Source organism: Apium graveolens, chromosome 4 (genome assembly GCF_009905375.1).
Source record: "Apium graveolens cultivar Ventura chromosome 4, ASM990537v1, whole genome shotgun sequence".
NCBI classification, from domain to species: domain Eukaryota; kingdom Viridiplantae; phylum Streptophyta; class Magnoliopsida; order Apiales; family Apiaceae; genus Apium; species Apium graveolens.
This window is the reverse complement of record NC_133650.1, coordinates 81,996,411-82,019,905: the sequence shown is the minus strand read 5'-3', so window position 1 is coordinate 82,019,905 and position 23,495 is coordinate 81,996,411. Positions and strand designations below refer to the sequence as shown.

General features: G+C 35.5%; 1 non-coding gene across 1 annotated transcript; it reads right to left on the bottom strand.

The window, feature by feature from the left end:
• Positions 1-6,314: 6,314 nt before the first annotated feature.
• LOC141722368 (small nucleolar RNA R71) lies at positions 6,315-6,421 on the bottom strand. Its single transcript, XR_012575387.1, has one exon. It is a non-coding gene; the product is annotated as a small nucleolar RNA R71 (small nucleolar RNA).
• Between the last annotated feature and the right edge of the window lie 17,074 nt (positions 6,422-23,495).

Below are 23,495 nucleotides of genomic sequence, written 5' to 3'. Positions count from 1 at the left end.
TTCTTGGAATAAGTTAATCGATTAACAGACATCGCCTGGGAAATATCGGTGAGTTTTCCTTTCCAACTAGATACGACTTCTTGGTGGAGCCGTATCAACAAGTTTCTACTTGGGGAAAGGGCGGACGAGTTTTATGTTTCAGAGTCATGGATTTCATCTGAACTAGGAGTGGCGTAAGTGGTCGTGTGGTGTCGGACCAGCCTTATTAGATTGGCCCAAATGGCCCGGAAGTTCCACTAAGACGGTCCATTCCTTAGGAGTCTAGTGTTCGGTTCACAAGTAAATCCGACTGTTCTCCTCTACATGTAGAAAATGGTGGGGTTGCACTTTTGCGACTGGATCATCATGAGTGGTCTTCCTGGCACAAAAAACTCCCGTAATGAGTTCATCATCCTGTTTGGATATTTCTGCAACACTACCCAGAGCATTTTGATAGAAAGGCTACGGATGGGTGATTGCTGAAGTGTTGACAAGGTTAAATGGTTATAATGATGTTTCCTTCAAATAAAGTATCTCGTAACTTCATTTCTTTTAAACAATATTTCAAAGATTGAATCTATTCAAGTCTTATGTGGTAGTCCCATCTATGTGAGAAACCTTTGAAAACTTATTATACTTTGAACAGTGGTAGTTTGAGTAGTTTTCTAAAATGATATAAGTATATTGAAGTATTTGATAACTTCATCTTCCTTAAAGCTTATATCCAGTAAGTAATTATCTTACACTTGATAAAGATTTCCAGTAGGTTATCTATTTAGATACTTGCATTATTGATTAAACTATATATTATCTTGTGAGATGTAATGCTCACTCTTGCTTCATTTCTTCATCACACAACAACAGTTAGGAAGGATGGCCAGACTCAAGCAGACCCAGCGCAAGAGCGTGGGAAGCGTCCCGCGTCTTCCCATTGATATCATAGCTGCTATAGCTGCAGAGGTAGATCTATCTGTAGGCCAGGAATTTTACTTTTGGGAATCAATTATGTATAATTATAACTTGTGTTGGATAATGGCAACTAACTAGAAACTTATTAAGTAATCATTTTGGGTTGTAATAACTTTTAAATGATGGATTCAAGGACTTGTACTTATTTCAATTTCATCTCTGAGACTATAACATGTTGTAGTATGTGTTATTGTGGGGTCACAGCATGAGGGTATTTACTTTTAATTAAGATAAGTGATATTTATGGAAAGAAAGACCGTGTCGACCCGGATCCCTGACCCCGGATCTGGGGGTGTTACATGATTGGTTACTTTATTTCACTTTATTATTTTTGACAGTTTATTTCTGAGATAGTATAAAAGTAAAATTCATTTTCATTCTTTTCATTTATCATTCTCGAATCAATTGCTCTAACTCTATTCTTCTCCAAATCAAATACTCTCTTTCTCTCTGTAAATTTCCTTACTTTAACAATGGCACCAGTCGTCAAAATCATGTCTCAGTCTGGATTCATCTATGAAAATAACAACTTCGTAGCTCTTGTAAACAAGGAGATTCCACAATCTGAAGATTTTCACAAAATGATGAACTTTGTGAAGGAATGCAAACTCAGTTATGCTATGCTGGTATCACCCACAATCTACTGTGAAGTTATGGAGGAGATATGGACAATAGTTGTGTACTAGTCTACTGACAAGACCATAACTTTCACTCCTAAAGGTAAGCAGTTCTGCATTAAAAGTGATACAATTCAAGCATGCTTTAAAATTCCTGAAAACACTACTACTGTTCAACACACAGATGCTAATTTAGTTACCATGCTTAATTCTATTGGCTATGCTCTCCCTACCTCTAAGTTAAGTGAGATTAGAAGGCTAGGTCTTAGAAAAGAGTGGAGTTATTTGTGTGATGTAGTTACCAAAGTGTTTTCTGGTAAAGTGAGTAATTTTAATTCTTATAATATTGCCATGCTTAACATGTTTTATATGCTAGTTACTGATAGTACTTTAATTTCAGTGACATGATCATGTTTGAGTTAGGTTATAAGTTAGGGGAAGTTAATAAGAGAGGTAAAAATGTCTATTATGTTAGATTATTTACGATGCTTGCTAACCATCTTATTGAGAATATTGCTATTGAGAATCCAACCAACAAACTGAATTGTTAGGTTCAAGAAAGGAGAATCATTGCAAATCTTAATAGAGCAAGTCACCACAAAGAGGTGCCCCTCTTCTACTTTCCAATCATGGAGGGCCCTCATGTAAGTGAGGTAAATACCACTGTCTCTACTCTTCCAACCTCACAAATTTCATTGCCTTTAAGTGTAGCTATGGCATCTGTGTCAATAACCCAACAGATGCCTACCCAAGCTACCATAACAAAATCTTCAAAATCCAAAACAAAGAAAGCCCCTTCTGGTTTCTCTCAAAAGAAAACAGTTACAAAATCTACCAAACCTAAAGAGGGGAGTGTGCAGGATAGTGTGTTGGGTGAGGGACAGGGTGAAAATTAAAGAAACCCTAAGGATAAGGTTGGAGAGGTGAGTGCATCCAAGCCTAGCCACATCACAGTTTCCCAACAAACTATGGTGATTAATAAGGAAATTAGTACAACTCTAGTTTCATCCTCCCAAAAGGATGTCACTATTGAAACAAGCTCCCAACCAGGAGCATAGGCCAAGAGGGCAAGGGACACAAGTTCACCTCAAAACTATGCCAGAAAGAAGAGATCTAAAACCCTTGGGGATGCACAGGGAACACACACAATGCAAACTGGAGCAAAAGACTCAGTCACTGCACCATCTTAAATTCAGCTTGATGTGGCTCCACTAAATGTGGAGTCACGGTGAAAATCTTTAGTGATAGAAGCACCTCAAACACCAAACTCTCCCACAAATTCTCTGGATGTGGATTTGATTAACACATCAATTCCTGATTCCCCTTCTTTAACTCTGTTGGGGAAGCCAAAATCTAGTGCAAGTGAGCATCATCTTTTAGATGATTTGTTGGCTCACTTGCCAATTATTTCAGGATATATTGAGACATCTGTGCCCAAATTCTCATCAATCTGCACAGAGTCTACAATAGTCTACACTCCAAACTCATTCATTTCTTCTATTCGGATGGATATTGTTCATATGTCGGTTAGTGATTGTATCCCGACGGATGTGTCTAACAGCAGTCATCCGTCGGTTAGCCTAACTACTATCCCGATGTATGTTCCTCATCCGTCGGTACTCTCTACACAAGCTAAAAATTCAACAATTGTGACATGTCTAGATGAGTTAGTTGTTGTGCAATCACTCTTAGGACTGAGGGAAGGGAGTGAAATGAGTGAGAGGCTGGGTTGCTCCCAGGCAAAAGGAGAGGAAAAGAGAGAAAACATGTAGTCTATTTCTTCCATCCTGGCAAAAGAAAGTGAGAGGAGTTCCACCTTAGAAGGTAAATGTGAGGGTGTGAGGGTGGTGATCTAAGGGGAGCCCTTGATGCAAAAAAATAGAGAAAATGAGAGAAATGCAGGTACATGAGAAATAAGGATGGACAACATTGTTAGTGAGTCAATGAATGTCAATGATGCAGATAGAGAGACTCTACTTCAGCATGATCAAGCTATCATAGACTCCATCTCTTTGGATGCTGAGACATTTACTCATCCTGTTCCAGCATATTAACTTTTGGCTGGACAGGGCAATGAAAATGTAGAAAAAATGCTTAACTTGGTACACACAACTGAATTAATGCAAAGAGCAAAGGATGCCATCATAGCCATGCCACCTAGAGTTGGTGATGATGTTGACTATGGTACTGGTGAGTCTGAAGACTTTTTTGGAGATGATGGTGATGATTGTGAAGAGTTCATGGACATAGGGGGGAAGAAGGCCCTAGCTCTAGATCAAACATTCCTCCTTGGGTGTTTTCTAAAGAGTGTGATGAGCAGTATTTCAAGACAACTCTTTTTCACATCATCTAACAGACATACAATGCTCTTCAAGCCACTACTAATGCTAGCATCAAGAAGCTTCTACAGGCACATCTCAAGTCTCTACAACTCCATCAAATCCAAGCTCTTCAACACAACAAGATGTCAATTCAATCAAAACTTATATTGACCAAGTAAAGAAGGATGTCTCTGAAAGATTGGATGCTAAACTTCCAAATGCAACAATGCTTGACATTAACAGACAACTAAGGAAGAATTCTAATCTTGTCACTAAAGTGGATTCCTTGGATGCAAGGCTAACAGAAATAGAAGCATCTCTCAAAGGTATCCAACTATATCAAGCACAGCAAACTCAGTTGCTGCAAAAGCTGGTGGCTGCACAAACTTCTACCTCCACTCTACTTGATGATATCAAAAAGGGGGAGATAGAATCAACAATCCAAGTCAATCAAGCAGAGCCAACCAGTGAGGGGGAGCATGTGGTAAATGATAAGTGGATTTTATATCTACTTGGAATGCTTCATTTTAGACTTAAGTTGGTGGTTTGGACTCAAGTTGTTGGTATTTTGATGTGTTTTTGTGTTTTTGCATCTCAGGCACTAGTTGGAGGAAGAATGGAGATTTTATTAAATATATGATGAACATATATCAGAATTGGAATCCTAGACCATTCTTAAGTTGTAGAGAATCTCTTTAGCTTCGCGTGGACTGCTTATTCATCAAATTCTAATGAGTGGAGCAAAAGTTACAGCAAAAAGAAGAAAATTCAGAATTCCAACTACAGAAGCATGGCGTGCCCGTACTGGGAGGTGGGGCGGCCGCGCTGAAACAACAGAAGCACAACGCATCCACGCTGTGAAGAGGGGCGGCCGCGCTGGAAGCACAGGAACAGAGCGCGCCCACGCTGGGATAGCACACGGCCGCGCCGGGTCATTTTCACAGAATCCTGATTCCAGTCTGATTTTGAGAGTCTGGAAGCCCAGAACAACCAGAAGCCTATATATATCAATAAAAATACATTTTTAACAAGAAGGAGACCTGAGAGAGCAATAAGAAGACCTAGAGAGCACCAGAAGGCTACAGAGAAGAAGACTCTTATTTTCTTTAATATAGTTGATACTTGGATGCTTGTTTTCGATTTGTCTTTGAACCCTAGTACTCTATTATTACTTATTATCATGCTTTGATTGGAACCCATGATGACGATGAGTTCAGTTATGAACTAATCGTTATCGTGGGGTTCTAACAGATTTACTTATGGATTTCTATAGTTAATTTGTTTCAATATCTTGGTGTGTGGTGATTGATTGATATCCTAGTATTGGTTATGCTTATTCATCTTATGTGCATAGTTAACATATAAGATAGCGTGTTAATCTCTATTGAAGCGACAGTGAATATAGAGGTTTAGAACATGCCATGCTAGCATAGGTTCATGTATTTGTTATGCATGATTCGTAGGTAATTTTAACCATCTTACTTGCCCTATATATTCATTATAGATAACTTGTGCATTAAACCGTTATGTTTTTAATTCTTATAGACATATAAGGACTAAGCATAATTTGTGTCTATTCAACTTCTATATCTTTTGTGGATGCTTGGTAGTAGGGTATTCGTACAACGAAAGTTGGCATTTACTAGTTTTATGTTATCTGATTAGTGTCATCACCATTACATGCTAAAGTTAAGAACAAAAAGGCTATTGAATGAAGTATTAAATGAGGTTGAAATCCCATGTTTGTCTCATATAAGTAATTCAACCTCAATTCTCTTAGTTAATTCTATTTAGTATAATCTCTTAGTTTAATCAAAACCCAATTTGCTATTTATCTTAGCATTGAGCGATAACCATACATTGTTGTATAGGTGCATAAATTGAACTTAACCTAAACCAGTCTTTATGGGAACAAATCTGATTTATATCTTATACTACTTGCGAACGCTTATACTTGCATGAATTTTAGCGCGTGTTTTTGCCCTAACAAATTTTTGGTGCCGCTGCTGAGGACTCAGTATTAATTTTTAGTTTATGTGCTTGTCATCAGTGATCATTAAAGTTCACTGACTCGGACTCTTTTACTTTAACGGTTTACTTGTTGTGTTTCAGGTACTCATTACAATGGGAGATCCAGCAGCACGAACGAAAGCATTTATGGGTTATTCTCAACCAAAGATCAATGACGTTCAATATAGCATTGTCAGGCCAGCTATCGCAGCTCATTCCTTTGAGATCAAGCCTGGCATAATACAGATGGTACATAATTCAATTCAGTTTGGGGGTGCTCCAATAGAAGATCCTAATATACACATCAGGGATTTTATAGAGATCTGTGATACCTTCAGGTCCAATGGTGTATCTGAGGATGCGGTAAAACTGAGACTATTCCCATTCTCTCTAAGGCTTCCCTATGGCGAAGACAGTTGCAATCAGGAATGCTATTACTAAATTTGCGCAGCAATTGGGAGAAACTCTGTATGATGCTTGGGAGCGCTACAAGGAGATGCTTAGGAAGTGTCCTCATCATGGAGTGCCTGATTGGATGATCATCAATTGCTTCTATAATGGTTTGGGAGAACAGTCCAGACCCATGCTCGATGTAGCATCAGGTAGAGCCTTATGGGCTAAGATATATGATGAAGCTTATGATCTAATTGAGTTGATGGCTACTAATGAATATCAGTATCCAACCCAGAGATTGCCACAGGGCAAGATAACAGGAATTCTTGAAGTGGATAAAGCTACGACTATCACTGCTCAACTAAAGGCGTTGTCTATGAAGATCGATTTACTGGCTAACTATGGAGTTCATCAGAGGATGATAGTTTGTGAGCTGTGTGCACGTTCACATGCGACAGAGCAATGCGCTATATCTAGTGAATCATCTCAGTTTGTGAGCAACTTTCAGTTATCGCAGCAACCAGTTCCAAACACTTATCATCTTGACAACTGGAATCATCCTAACTTCAGCTGGAGCAACAATCAGAATGTGGTACAACAGCCTTATCAGCAGTTTGGATCCAAACGATTTAATTCTCTAGGTTTTTAGCAATAATTTGAACCAAGAAAACAACTCCAACTTCAACATCAAACTCATGGTGGTGCAGGTCTATCTTCAATTGAAAAATCTGAATTGGAGGAGTTGAGGCTTATGTGTAAAAACCAGGCTCTTTTATGCCAAAGCCAGCCTATTTCTATCAAGACTCTGGAGAACCAGATAGGACAAAATGCTAACGCCTTATTGAATTGACTACCAGAAATGCTTTCTAGTGATATAGAAGTTCCAGGCAAGAGGGAAGCAGAAGAGCAGGTTAAGGCAATTATATTGAGGTCTGGGAAGGTTGCAAGCCCTGAAAAATCTCAAGTTCCGGAATCTGAAGTTTTGGCTGAAGAAGATGTGCAGAAGGAAGCAGAAGTGGAATCAAGGAAGAAAACTGTGGAACACACTCCTCCTAAGGGTAATACAGGGAGAAACAGGTCTATCCTCCACCTCATTTTCCTAAAAGGCTGTAGAAGCAGAAGTTGGATAAGCAGTTTGTGAAGTTTCTGGAGGTGTTCAAGAAACTTCATATCAACATACCTTTTGCTAAAGCTCTTGAACAGATGCCTAGCTATGCGAGGTTTATGAAAGGTATTCTCTCTCAGAAAGTGAAGCTCGATGACTTAGAGACCGTTGCTCTAACGGAGGAATGCCGTGTTGTGCTGTAACAGAAGTTACCTCTGAAGCTTAAATATCCTAGAAGCTTCACTATTCCTTGCATTATTGGAAACTTGTCTTTCGATAAGTGTTTATGTGATTTGGGAGCTAGCATCAATCTGATGCCCTTGTCTATTTTCAAGAAGCTTGGTCTACCCGTGACGCCCTCCAAACCCGGGTCAGAAGTTTGGGGCTCACAACACACACCATAATATTTAAACCTGTATATAAAGTATTATAGGCATTGACCCTTCTTTACACAACCACGGATCGCAACATATTAAAGTATGAAAATAAGCCATAATCTTAACTTTTATTATATCGTAACAAATCCCAACTAATTCAACTTACAATGGCTAAGGATATCATACTTACAATCTTACATAACTCATCTTTAATATAAAGTTCCTGCTAGCTCGATCCAACTTAACCGGAAATCCTAGCTCGCATACTGGACAGGGAATCCTCGTTACCGACAATTTCCTTTTCAACTGTTGAAAAGATAAGAATTTTGCAAGAGTGAGCTTACTAGCTCAGCAAGTAATAATAGCAGCAATTGAGGTTAAACAATCACCAATTGAAATGATTCAAAAGAATCAAGTTTTTGAATAAGCAATGATTAGAATTGGATATTCACTTTTCATTTTAAAAATCAAGGTTAGGCTGCTGATCGGTCACACACTAACCCCGAGCAAGGCTCCCATCTTTGCTCTATATACAGGATCCAAGGCACGCATTGGCCTATTATGACCACGAATCTAGTCTGACCACGAATCCGGTCCACATTTCTAAAACCATCCAATTCTAAAACAATTCAATATGATAACCAATGTAAATCAATAAGCTGAATCATAAACAACATTTATCTTGAAGTATAGGGTGATTCATAATACCATGAAGGCAAAACAGGGAATTCAAAAAGATTGGCTTTCAATCAAGGAAAAAATCAGAATGTAGAAGACCAAGGGTTCAAGGGTTCCAAGAATTGATCTTCTGTTAAACAAGGAATAAGGGTTGGTATGTTAAGAAATTCAATATCAGAATCAGTATGTGGTAGATATGTATTTGTGGAGTACTATCGTGTGTGTATGGCTTGTGGTGCCCTCCAAACCCGGGTCAGAAGTTTGGGGTCCACACACACACCTTATTTATAACCTGCTTATAGAAATAATAAAGATAATAATAATATGCAGTGACCCTACTTACCAACTACCACGGACCGCAACAGGTTAAAGTATGTACACAAGCCAAACACACTGTTATATTACAAACGTTCAAATCCCAACTATTCCAAACTCAAAACTGAGTATTAAACATTATTACAAACTTTTACAGACTTAAATTATCCCAAAAAAGCCTACTAGCTCAGCTCAATCAACCTGAACCCCTAGCTCTCGTGCTGGACTGGGGATCCTCGGTACCAACCGGTTCCTTTTTAACTGTAAAAGAACAGAAATAATATCGCACAAATGAGCTAACTAGCTCAGCAAGTCACAATGATAAAATTGAGAATAATGATCATCAGGTGAACATGGTTATGATATCAAGTGAACAATGGATTATGATTTAGAATTGGATATTATATTTTTATGTTAAAAACCAAGGTTAGGCTGCTGATCAGTCACGCACTAACCCCGAGCAAAGCACACAGCACTGCTCTAACTACTGGATCCAAGGCACACATTGGCCTAATTTGACCATCATATGTTCTGACCACGAATCTGGTCCACAATTTTTATAAAAACAATCCAATTCTAGCATAGTAACAGAATAAGCAATAATAAATAATAAACAGAATCATTAACAACATTGGATGTTTCATAATGAACTGGTTTCATAGTTCATGAGGATCAATATGTCATTTTCAAAGCTTAGCTGTTGGGTAATGAAAGAATTGGATAACAAAGGAATCAATGTTTGAAGGTTTCAAGGATTTTACCTTTCAAAGCGTAGGATACAATGGTTTGAGTGTGAAGATAATTTGATTCAGTGTTTGGTATATAGTTTGTATGTATTTGCAAAATGATATTGTATATTTGTGGTTCGGGTTTAGGTATACAACAATCAATGGTCTAGAAATAATTAGGTTTACGGCTCAAGATCAAAACTGGAATCAGGGTTTGGGTTTTAGTGCTTCAAAGCACTTGCAATTTAGAACAGGACTATCAATCACTACAATATCTCGAGAAAGTTCAGAACACTTGCCTGATGTTAGCTTACTACACTGTACTCGCTTCCAATCTCAACCGACTTACTCCTCAGCTACCTATTTCCCTTTCCTACGTTTTGCCTCTTCTGCTCACATAGCATAAGCATCTATCAATAATCAACTCATACGATTTTATTCAACACATACTTCTATCTACCCTTCGTTTCACCCAAATCCGATTAACGGATTGAAAGTTATGCAATAAACAAGTACACATCGAATATAGAGACCGATAGTCAACCAACAAATCATATATAACACATAATACGTCACATAATCAATGACATATCATTTATAAAGAAGTTTCGGGTCATAAATAGGCTTTCTGGTATTTAAAATGATTTTTAAAACATTTTTAGGAATTAAAACGGGTCGTTGGATCAATTTCGGGTTAATAAACAGGGTTCGGTTAGCCAATTCTGGCTTCGAAACAATTTTATAATAATTATCGAGCCCTGGAAATAATTTAGAATAATATTTTAAAGCTCAAAACTATTTTTCGGAATTTTTAAATCATTTTTAAATAATTAAATCTAATTAAATAATTAATTAAAATCAATTAATAATTAATTAAATCAATTAATCAATTAATTTTCGAATTAATTGACCAATTAATCAATTAAAAATTAACTGAAATTAATTAACTAATTAATTCAGATTTATTTTTGAATTAAAAATAATTTTCGGAATTAAAATAATAACTTTTTAGAATTTTCAGAAATTAAAAATGAATTTTTCTAATAAAAATAAATAGAAAATATGATTTTTAAATATTTTTAAAAACAGGATTCCTAAATTTGCAAAGTCTGGAAACTTCAAGTACCTAACTGTATCGTCCCCAAAAGTTCAGGTACCAAACTGCAATTTTTACAAGAGGTCGCCAGAAAACACCCTGTCTCGCCGGAGAACACGATCCAGGGGTACTCAGGCCACCACCACCTCCAGATCGCAACTACACTTCACCAGGAACACACCCATGCCAACAAATCAACCTAACAGTCCTTGAGTTGGCCGAAATTTGGCCGTGAAGTTTGCCAGTTTCCGGCGAACTTCGGAAATATTCAAAACACAACTCCCTTCTCTACAGACCTCGTTACGATTGGATTGCAAATTTCACAGAGAACACAACCCACTATATCACAACATCAATCTATTCCAGAATAAGAAACCCCCAAATTTCAATTAAGAACATTCATACGAGTTATAAACCCTAATTTTAAAATTCGAAAATCAAACTCAAATTTGAACATGTTATTGAACTCCAAATCAGACATATAATATATCAAAATCATCAGGAAAACAAGCTCTACAACATGCAATCATCAAATCATACAAACAATCATCCGAACAAAAATTCATATTTTTACTAAAATTAATTCGAAAATAAATAAAATTATAGAAAAATAACCTTGATTTCTGCAGGTGTATGGATTACAAAATCATGTAGAGCTCTTCAAGACCTTCAGATTGGTTACTCGAGCTTTCCAAACCGAATTCAATAACACCTCCAAAAGCTTGTTTGATTCTTAGAACCGTTTATGAAATTAGGGTTTTTCTCTGAAAATTATATAATTATCTATCTGCAAATGATTTTGATTCGAAATAAAATACGGGAAAAGGCTATTTATAATTACGGAAAATTAGTATCCCGTTGGATCATTCCGGATATAAAACGGTACGTTTATTTATAAAAACTGATCCAAACGGTATCGGTTTTTGGGATAATTATCCAAACCAGTATAATTTGTACTGCGGTCTTGGTCTCAGCGCCTAGTTACACGTACTACGAAGTGATAATTGTGATAGTTTAATAAAAAGTTCCCGTTTATCGAAAATACGAGTTTTATTGATTTACCGAAACGAATATTGTATCGAAAATGTTGCGTCGGGACCCGCACAAGACAAACCGTACGCCGGATCGAAAAAGTCGAAACATGGAAAATGCTCGGAATATTACAATTAGGTTAGGAAGGAGTTCTCGGAAGAGTTTCGGGTTCCAAAAACGTAACAACGGATGACGTCGGTTGGTTCCCGTTTTTATAAAATAGATTTTAAATACTCGGAAAAAGATTTTATAAATTTCATATGATCCTTATAAATCCATAAATCAACATAAAAATAATTAGGAAGATATGACAATTATCTATATTTTATTTTGGACATGTAAAAATTAAAATACTCAATTAATATTATTTTTAAATATTCAAACACAGATAACACTTAACAATTAATTCACAGAATAGATACTGAACACATATAATGATTATTTAATAGCAAAAATAATTACACGATATATCCCGGATATTACATCCTTCCCCCTTTAAAAGGATTCTGTCCTCAGAATCTCCTAAGAAAATAAATGAGGATACTTTTCTTTCATATCACTTTCTAACTCCCAGGTTGACTCTTCAACCTTTGGGTTTTTCCACAATACTCTTACTAGCTTTACCACTTTATTCCTCAATACTTTCTCTCTCTCCTCTAGAATCTCTACCGGACTTTCTACATATGACAAATCCGCCTGAAGCTCTATTGGCTCATATTTTATTACATGCCTGGAGTCTGGATTGTACTTCTTAAGCATTGATACATGAAAAACATTGTGAATGTGCTCCATGGGCGGTGGTAACGCCAACTCGTAAGCTACTTTGCCAACGCGCTTTAGGATCTCAAAAGGTCCGACATATCTTGGACTTAGCTTTCCTTTCTTCCCAAACCTTGTTAGTCCTTTCCACGGTGATACTTTCAGTAATACCAAGCTTCCTTCTTCAAATTCCATGTCTTTCCTTGACTGGTCTGCGTATTTCCTTTGACGGTCTTGTGCTGCTATCAATCTTTTCTGGATTATTTCAACAACTTCCTTTGTCTGCTGCACCAATTCAGGTCCAAGTATTTTGCGTTCTCCTACTTCATCCCAATATACTGAAGATCTACATTTGCGTCCATAAAGGGCTTCATAGGGTGGCATACCCATATTGGCGTGATAACTGTTGTTATAAGCAAACTCTACCAGGGGTAAATGCTCGTCCCAACTTCCTTTGAAATTAATAGCACAAACGCGTAACATGTCCTCGATTGTCTGGATCGTTCTTTCACTTTGGCCGCCCATCTGGGGGTGATAGGTCATACTCATATTCAGTCTTGTTCCCAAACATTCTTGAAAACTCTTCCAAAATCTTGAATTAAACCTTGGATCTCGATCAGATACAATAGACACTGGAACTCCATGACGAACTACAATTTCCTTCAGGTACATATGGACTAACTTGTCGAGCAAAAAACTTTCATTTGTAGGCAGAAAATGAGCTGACTTGGTAAGTCTATCCACTATAACCCAAATGGCATCATGATTAGCCCTTGTCCTTGGTAATCCAACTATGAAATCCATGGTAATATGTTCCCACTTCCACTCTGGAATCTCCAATGGCTGTAACAATCCACTTGGTGTCTGATGCTCTGCTTTAACTCTTTGACAGGTATAACATTTGCTAACCCATTTCGCAATTTCCCTCTTCATATCTGGCCACCAATAATTCTCTTTTAAATCTCTGTACATCTTGGTACTTCCTGGATGGATGGAATATCTTGAACTATGTGCCTCTTGTAAAATTTCATTCTTTAACTCCGTCACCGGTAGAATCCAAATTCTAGATGAAAACCTCAGAATACCTTGATCATCCTTTTGCGTACATAATTCTTCACCTACCAAATGATTTAAATCTTGATCCATTAATTACATATTCCTGACATTTCTTTATTTTCTCCAATAACTCCGGTTGGAAAGTCATACTGTACACTTTCGCTTCCTCAGGCTTGCAAATTCTAATCTCCAATTCTAATTTCTAAAATTCCTTATATATCTCTTCAGGTACTGATAACTCATTTAACCTTTCCTTCCCACTTAACGCGTCTGCTACAACGTTCGCTTTACCGGGATGATAATTAATCGAGCAGTCGTAATCCTTGATCAATTCTAACCATCTCCTTTGCCTCATATTAAGTTCCTTCTGTGTGAATATGTACTTTAAGCTTTTGTGATCCGTGAAAATCTCGCACTTTTCTCCATACAATTAATTAAAATTAATTGATTAATTAAAATAATTAAAAACTAATTAAAATTAATTCATAAAATAATTTTGATTTATTTTTGAATAAATAAATAATTAAAACAATTTTCTGGATTTAAAATAAATAAATAACTATTTTTCTGATTTTTAAAATAATAATTAAATTATTTTTAAAACAGAAATCCATTTTCTGTAAGGTTTTAAAACAGGTATCCTTTATTTGAAAAAAATTCAGAAGTTTTGGGGGTCAAAGTGTAAAAACACAATTTTCAGAAATGTTTTTGAGATAATCAAATCAAAACCGGGTTTGTTTATTCGAAAAACGGGTCGGGAAGGAACCTGTAACCCGGCCGGATGAACTTCAGAATCCGGCGACCTGGGATATTTTCTGGCGAGCTCCGATTCCCCTCTAAACTTCGTGATTTTGTTTGTGTTTTAACGGGGTTTTATTAACAATTACAGTAGACGTCTGGATATGGCCGAACTGTAGTAAAATAGCCTCAGAAGTGGAAGTCCGGCGAAATCGCCATTAACGCCGGCGAAGCTCCAAGCTTTTCTGGCGGGTCGATTCCGACTTCCAACAGAGAAATTAAATACATAAATTCACTTAAAACTTCACGATCTACAATCCTGTAACCTCCAAATCCACCCAGAACCAACCAAGTTAAAAATCCCAATTTCAATTTAGAAAATTCAAATGACTTAACCCCAATTTAATAATCCGAGAATCAAACATCAATTTCTACATGTTATTGAACTCTATTTTTGACATAATATACCAAATTGACCAGAAAAATATTATCTACATGATGGAATCATCAAATCATATCAACAACATAAAGAACAAATTTGCATAATTTAATTCATAAATAATTCAAAATAAAATAATTAAATTAGAAAAATACCTTCATTCCTACATAAAAACGGATGATTGATTATGAAAGTACTTTTCGAGAGCTTCGTTTTGATATATTACACGCCTGAATCGGAGTTCGATAATGCCTTCGTTCGTGCGTTTGATTTTCAAGAACGCGATATTAATTTGATATTTTCTCTGTATTTTACGGGGTGTTACTGACTAATTATGATTATACGAATAGAATGAAATGATAGAAGGACTATATATATTTTTGGAATATTGGTTCATTTTGGATCATTTTGGATCGTTAAATTAGTTACTTAGCCGTTAAGTAACAGCAAAAATGATCCGATTTGATATCGTATTGGATAATTATCCAAACCGGGCTTCTTATAAAACACTTCATACCAAATTAATATAATAATATCCCGTCTTTCGAGAATACGGGTTTTGTTGGTACATCAAAATAATTATCGTATCGAAAATCTTTCGTCGGGTCGCGCATGGGACAAACTGTAATCTGGATTGAAAAGGTCAAAACACGGAATATGTCCGAAATTACCAGATTAAGTTTGATAAGAGTTTTTGGAAGAGTTTCGGGTTTTAAAAATGTAAAAACGGTTGAAGTCGGGCGATTCCCGGCTTTATAAAATAATTTTGTAATTATTCAGAAAATAATTAATAAATTCATAAATCAATATAAAATCATATAACAGTCCAAAAATTACCAGAAAAATAACGTAATTATCTATATTTTATTTTGGTCATAATAAAATTAACATACTTATACTTTATCACATATGAGCATCCACATATCCACACCAATCATCAGATAATTCACCAAAAATTACATAATAATCATATAAAAATTATTTATTGATAAAAATAATTACACGCGATATCCCGGATATTACATCCTTCCCCCCTTAAAAGGATTATGTCCTCAGAATCATACTAAGGATCAGATAATGATACATCCAAGTATCTCACTCTCATTTTCTCGGGTTGATCTCTCAACCTTAAAACTTTTCATAAACTTTTACCCGCAACATCAATCGTTACTTAACAACCTCTCGCTGACCTCATATTCTATCTATTGCTTATATAACTCAACTCAAGTATCCATTTTATATATAATGGAGCTAAATTACTCTTCCTGAGTATACACGTATAAATACCTTATGAATCTGCTAAAAGTGTGGCGGTGAAGCCAACTTACTTACACTTATCCTGACTATTTTACTGTCTCAAAAGGACCAGCGTAATTCTTACTAATTACCTTTTCTTTGCAATTCTGTTAGGTCACACAACACTGTAGAAGGGGGTTGAATACAGTGTAGAATACAATCAAATCGATTTCGAACACAAGTAACTGTAAACAGATATATTCGATATAATAAACTTTGTTACAATGGAACTGTTCTCTCTCAGTGATGAGCAAATATCACGAGAGCTGCTAGGTTACAATGTATGATCTTCTCGATAATGATAACACATATAATGTAAACCTAAGTTTGTGTTTATATAGTACACAGTTACAAGATAACTTCTAATTGATATGGAATATAATTCTATCTCCTAAAATAAATCAATCAGATATCTTATACAAGTTTTTAAGTCCTCTAACTCTTTCCATGCATATCTTCTTTTATATTAGTCTCGATCTTCTTTCCTGTAAATCAGCTTCCTTCCTTTACGGTTAGTCCTCCCGTACTTAAGTTATGATATCCATTATCTGATATTTATCTTCTGATAATTTAAGTTCTGATATCCTTAAGTTCTGACTTCCAGTAAGTACTGATTCCATTAAGTACTGATATTCCATCTTTGTTAAGATCTGAAAACTAAACATGAAACATATTAGACATGACATCTCAAATATATCTAACAATCTCTCCCAACTTGTAAATTGTGCAAAAATATACAAGTTAATAGATTTGATGATGTCAAAAACATTTAAGTTCAAATGCAATAAGAGTTTAACAAGACTATTAACTACAACTTACAGTCCTTGTAGCTTTACCAACTTTACTGAATCAATCTGAATCCATAATGATTCTTAACAAAATCTCTTACCAGATTGTCTTCAGCTTTCCTCAGAAATTCAACTAACTATGCTTTGACCTGCATCAGTTCTTCATCTTTACTATCACCAATTTGATAAATGGCTATTCTGAGAGCTTGAATTGATGTTCTTTCAAGTCCATCACCAAGTCTGATAACCCTAGGATGTGAAGAGTTTTCATTATCACATAAGCATTTTCCTTTCAGAATAACTTCCACCTTAGCAGAATTCTTCAGCATAGGAATTTCTCTTCCATCATCTTCAGTAATCATTGGTATATACTGAGACGTCTTTGTACTAGAGATTCTAAATAGATCTCTTATAGCCTTCAAAATGTATTATGACCATCTTCTTGTAACATCAGATTCTACTTCCAGAAGATAGTGAATATGTTGAAGTTCTCTGACAGACTTCTTTAGTACATCGGTATCAACTAGTCTGTAAATTAATCCATTATAGAGAAATAAAATCAATTTCTCCTTTAGATTTTCCTTATCATGAGCATCTATCACGATTTGAGCAGACAACACTTTGTCAAGGTGCTTTTGTTTGATTTGTTCATATGGTTTGTCTTTCAACATGAAAGGATCTCTTAGAGTAACTTCTACTCCTGTTTATATCTTTTCTTCATCAGAACCTAATCCAGCTTTATCTCTAGGTTGCTTGGATCTCAACCCAAATGTTGCGAGTTGACTCATCATAAGATTGGATTTTGGTTCAACTGGAGTAGCTTTCTTCCATAACAGCTTCTTCTTATCAGCAATTATCATCTTTTCCAAATTAACTTGATCAGAATTTGATGTTTCTTTTATAACTTGGTGTTCTTCATTTTGAATAACTTGAGCAGTGTCAGAGGTTGTTTTAGATTCTTCAATTATCTTTCTTTTCTTCAGAATTTGAACAGTTTCATCTTATATCAAATCATCATCATGCACTATAGTTTGATAGACTAGAATGGAAGAATTTATCTTTTTCTCAATCTTTAAAGGTTCACTAACCTTTTCTTTTCCTTTTGACTTAGGATCAATCTCAGTTTGTGATCTAGTCTTGGACTTTGAAGTCTCAGAATTTGACTTTTCCCTTATTACAATGCCTTTTTCCTTAGTCCTTGAAGGTTTCTTTGTATCAAAAGCTTTAGACTTAAGATTTGTCTTCTCAGCAGCAAATCTAGCTTCTTCCTCCTTGAGAGTTTCCAAATCCATTCCTGGATTTTGTTTCAGAAATAATCTTCTGGCTATCTCCTCATCAAGTGTCTGAATTTTAGGATTTTTGTAATACACAGTAGTCTGCTTCCCCTTTAGCTTCAGAGTTTGTAAAAACTTCTGAGAGTCTTTAGATCCTGACTGAATCACAATATCAGAACTTGACATCATACTTTGTTTATCAGAACTTGACTTCATATTTTTAGCATTCACAACATCGGAACTTTACTTGTTCTGTGTAGAAGATTTTCCTTGAACTTTTCCTTGACCTCTACTTTTATCAGAGTTTCCCTGGTCATCACCTTTATCATCCTTTTTCTTCAGTATTTCAGTAGGTGAGCATTTGAACTTAACTACATTCTCCCCCTTTTTGGCATCATCAGGAAGTAAGAGAGAAAGAAGAAGTTCGACTGAAGATTGGATTTCATCTAATTGAGCTTTCTGAGAAACTTGGTTAGCCATGACCTCAGCAATTTGGGCCTGTTGCTTCTCTTGAATCTTCTCAATGGCTTCAATTTTCTCAAGAGTAGGTCTGATATATTTATTCTTGTCAAGCTTAAGCTATAGATCTAGCTTATCAGCATGTTCCTTTAGTGTATCAACCTTTTCATGAGTAGAGTAGACCTTGAAGATGTTTGGTAGATAGAGCAGTGATCTTGAGTTGTGTCTTTAAATCAGCATTTGTGAGCAACTCATCAGCTTTAGCAATATGCTATGTCAAAATGTTAGAACTTGGAATGAAATCAGTGTCATTCCAATTCTTAGTCCACTCCACACCTCTGTGAGTATCCTACCAAGGAATAGGTGCTTCCTTTTCAACAAATTTCTTCACTCCTAGTATAGGAACTGGAGTCTCAGCAGAAACACTGTCTTTAGAACTTATGGAAGACTCATTATGTTCTGACAGCATAACAGTATGTGAAATAACTAGAGATTCAGGAACAGTTTCATTTAAATTCTGAACATCAGAATTTATCTCCAGAGTTGGTGTGGTTGATGTAGATGGTATCTCAGCATTTAAAATTGGAAAATGAGTTGGAGAATGCTGAGCTTCTGTAGATGGAGCTTCCAGATAAAGAACACTTGGTATATTCAAATTATGAATATCTATTTCAGAATTTTTAGTTTGTTCTTTAGCATCATCTGTAGCTTTAAATAGAGAGACATGAGGGGTTACAACTGTATCAGTAGCAATATCTTTGGCTTGAGCTGGAAGGGCTTCAATGATAATCAGTTCTTGTGAGATCAGAGATTCCTGATCCCCTTCCTCTGCTTCTTCAGTATCTTCTGATGGAGCCTTAGCCAAATACCTCCTAGCCTTCATTATCTTCAATCTCCTTACCAGTGAAAGAGTTGCTTCAACAAAAATAGAACTTACAGATTTCTTTCTTTTCAAAGTATCAGAACTTTGATTTGTTGTTTCTGTCTGAGAAGTAAAGTTCTCAGGTTCAATTATCACAGGTTCTGATGCATGAACCCGTGCTTCAACTGTTTCCTTTTTATCACTATCAGATTCATCTCTGAGAATCATCTTCCTTCTCTTTTGTGGAGGTTGAGGAACAGACTTTGTCCTCTTTGGCTTGGAAGATGAATATCTGATGGTATGTGCTGATGATTCAAGTTGTAATGATTGAGGTGATGGTTTGAAAGATGTCCTCATGGTAGATTTTGGTTGTGGTTGAGAAGTTTGAGGTGTTTGGGTAATGGTGGTAGGTGTTGATGGTTGAGGTTCAGATGGTTGGACATCAGGATATAGTGCAGTGTATGTAACTTAATAATAGATTATTAAGGCTTGTTTGACAGATAAAGGTATTTGGAGGGGTCTCAACACAGCCTTCTTATTATCAGTAGATAATAAGTCATTAAAAGATCTTTTAGCTAGTTTAAATGATGAAAGTAATTCACTAGCTAATTGGGGCTTATCAGCACAACAAAAACTATAAATAAGCTGACATAATCTAGAAAAATAAACAGTGTTCCTATCTTCTGTCATCCTATCCCCAATAAAGCCAAAAACAGCACTTGCATAATCAAAATCAGTTTGATTAATGAGAGCATACCCGATTTGTTGACTGAGTATGGGGATTGCATCGAAATTAAAACATTTGTTGGCGAAGGTCTTTGTAATGCAGTCAAAGAAGCAACTCCATTCCCTCCTTATGTAAGATCTCTTCAATTGACCCAGTTTTGCCAATGTCTTTTCATACCCCAGACTGGCCATCATATTTTGAAGAACTGGTTCCTCAACAGTCGTATAAGCGCAGTTCTCAGGCAGCTACAGTGCTTGATGAACTGTAGCCAAAGTCACGACATGCTCATCCTCCCCTATTGTAAAGATAATACTTGGGGACCCTTGAGCACCACCATCATCATAGATTCCACTTCTCCAAAACTCCAGCGCTTGGGTTCCAGAGAATTCTTCAGGTTGGGTCAAAGCATACCCAATATCAGAATTAGTAAGAAAATCCTGAATAAAGTGCAGTTCCGATGGAGCGTCAGCCTTGTTAAGAATAGATGAGTAGTTTTTAGGAACAAACTTAGCTCCATTGAAAATCAAGTCTTTTGGTGCCATCTCTGTAAGAAATTAAGTGAGGAAATATGTTGCACGAAAGGTGTTTATGAGAATGCCTGTAAGAAAACGCTTCAGAGAATATTAGAGAGAGAGAGAATAAAAGAGATTCAGAATAGAAAAGTAAGTAAAAGATTAGAAAATCTTTTAACTCCCATATATATACTCTCTCCACTCAACAATTATATTTTTGAAGCATGGGATACACTTTACACCTGGAAACGTGTGAACAGTCAGTTAACAGTTAAAGGCATGAGTTAATGGGCACGTAAAATAAGCAATAATTACCGTGCACATGCAGTTTTTCAAGACAAACACGTTTATCACTAACCCATAATGATTATGACTATTTTTATCTTACCCAAATATATTCTGATTTAAATATGTCTATTTCAGTTTTTACCACAAATAAGTCAAGTAAAGGATAATGCCACGTAAGCATCAAGGATTCCATCAGGATTTAATATCAGAACTTAACTTATATCAGATTTTAACAGTCATCTGAATATGGCTTCTGAACTCAAAAAGTGAATATCTTTTTCTGTGATTCTTCATACAAATACTGACTTGTTTTCTTCAGAGTTTAATCATCAGAACTTCCATCAGAACTTATCCTCCGAATTTATGCAAATGACACTTAACTGTTTGTCAAAAACAACTTAATCACCACAGTAATTTTCATCATTCCTATGGAGTGAAAGTGTGTGCATTCAGCAGAATATCAGATAAAGATTAAAGTCTGATAAACTTCAGTACATCTTAGAAATAAGGCATAACTAAGAAAAGTGCTTAAAATCTGTCATCAATCATGAAGTCTACTATAGAACAAATTTATGCAAGAGTCTACCTCAACTGTTTGTGCTCATTTTATGCATCTTTTGAAATTTCTTTTTATAGTGGCTTCTCAATGTAAGTGAGTCACGACTGCTTATCAAAATTTATGCTATTGTCATAGTATTTCTCCAGTAATTAGAGAATGTGAAAAGTCACCAAGAAAATTTATTTGCTTTTCAAATGCATATTACTTAATACCAGCAATGCACTTGGGTCTTCCCTTCCAGATATTTACTCTAGATCTCAAAGGAGTACCTGACTTTTATTTTCTTTTTCTTTTCTTTTCTTTTGATAGTGAGGCTTATCAGTATTTAGTTCATTCTTAAGATTTACTGAAATCAGAATCTGACAGATAAGAAGCAAGAATCTAGTTTGTGACTTAGTAATAAGATACACAAAGTAAACTTGACTAAGCTCAAAATCAGAATTTGCTTGTGTTAATGAGTTTCCACATAAATAACTAATTCAAACATGGGATTTCTAGTATATTAAAGACTACTAGGTCAATATCTAGCACAGTTATCCTCATTGGATTGCATAGTCACAGTACATTCAAAACACTATCAGAGTTTAAAGATCCACATCAGATAACAGTCAGTATTTAATGAATTTCAATTAAAGAACAGATTTCATGAAAATAAGACAATCTGTAAACACTGATCATAAAGTCTGATGCATGAGAACAAAAACTAAGCAGATTTAGAGAAAGAACCTTGTAAGTCATATGTCATAGCCTATTTGTATATTCTAGGATTCAACTCAACTCAAATAAGAATGTAATAAGTAAATAGTGGATCTACCGTCAGAGAGATCTCGTAAAGTAACATCTGTCAGAGGATTCAGAAACAAGGTTCATCTACATACTTGAGGAGTTAATTCACTGGAAGAAGTTCAAGAAATTGATCAAGCCTTAGTGATATAAATCAAGATCGTGGATTTAATCAAGTGACAAAGATCTCGTTAGAGTATCATTAATTACAAGGATTTAATCTGAAGAAAATCAAAGTGTCAAAGTCAAGACATGAAGAAACGTCATGGAAGTTAGTCACTCATGAACCAGACAGTACATCGAGTGTCAACATTGAAGTGGTGGAATTGATTCATATATTTCAGTGATTTTCAGAAGATATACAGAAGAATAGATGCTGCTCAAGATTAGTATTAATTCTCTATTAATTAATTAAGTCATATAATTTAATTAAGAAAATAAATTATATCTGCAAAAGATTAATTTATTTGATTAATTAAATTAATTGATTAATTAATTCTGAATTAATATTAAGAATTTTCAGAATTTAAATTAGTTTAAAAATCTGTTTTAATTCAACAAGACAACTGATTGTATTAGTATGACAATCGGTATGACAATCAATAGTCATACCGAAAGTCATGCTAATTCAAAAGGATTGTCTTACCAGAATTTTTATAGGATTTAAATCTATTTATTTTCAGCAAAAACAATCTGTTTGAACTACTATGACAATCGGTATGACAATTGATTGTCATACCGAAAGTCTTGCTAGTTTATTCTGATTGTCTTGCTAGTTCTAAGGATAGTCCTACCGATTGTCTTGCTGAGCTCAGGATTGTCTTGCCAGTTCAATTATATTCGGTTGATTGATTAAAAGAAGTAGAAGCAGTTCATTCAATTATTATTCAATCAACAATACAGAACCCGAGAATAAAAGAAAAAGAAGCAGAACAATATTTCATCTTCTCTGCAAAACTTCAAGATCAATTTCTAGATTGTAAAGTTAAATCCAATCAACTAGAAATCTTTATCTTGTTCTTGTGTAACAATCTAGCGGATCAAAATCCCTAGAACTTAATCTCAAATCGCGTTTAGAATTTGACTCTAATTATTGCAAAAATAGAAAAAGTTCATGTCGAATTTATTCTAAATTTGTGATAATTAATTTGAGATTAATTCCTTGTAATCGATACAGTTGTTGTAACACCTTTCAAGTTTAATAATATTCTTATTTAACTTGAATTTTGTTTCACATATTTTATTCCGCATTTATTCGATTATTCGGTACCGTTTGTATTCAACCCCCCTTCTACAAATGCATTGAGACCTAACAATTGGTATCAGAGCCTTCTG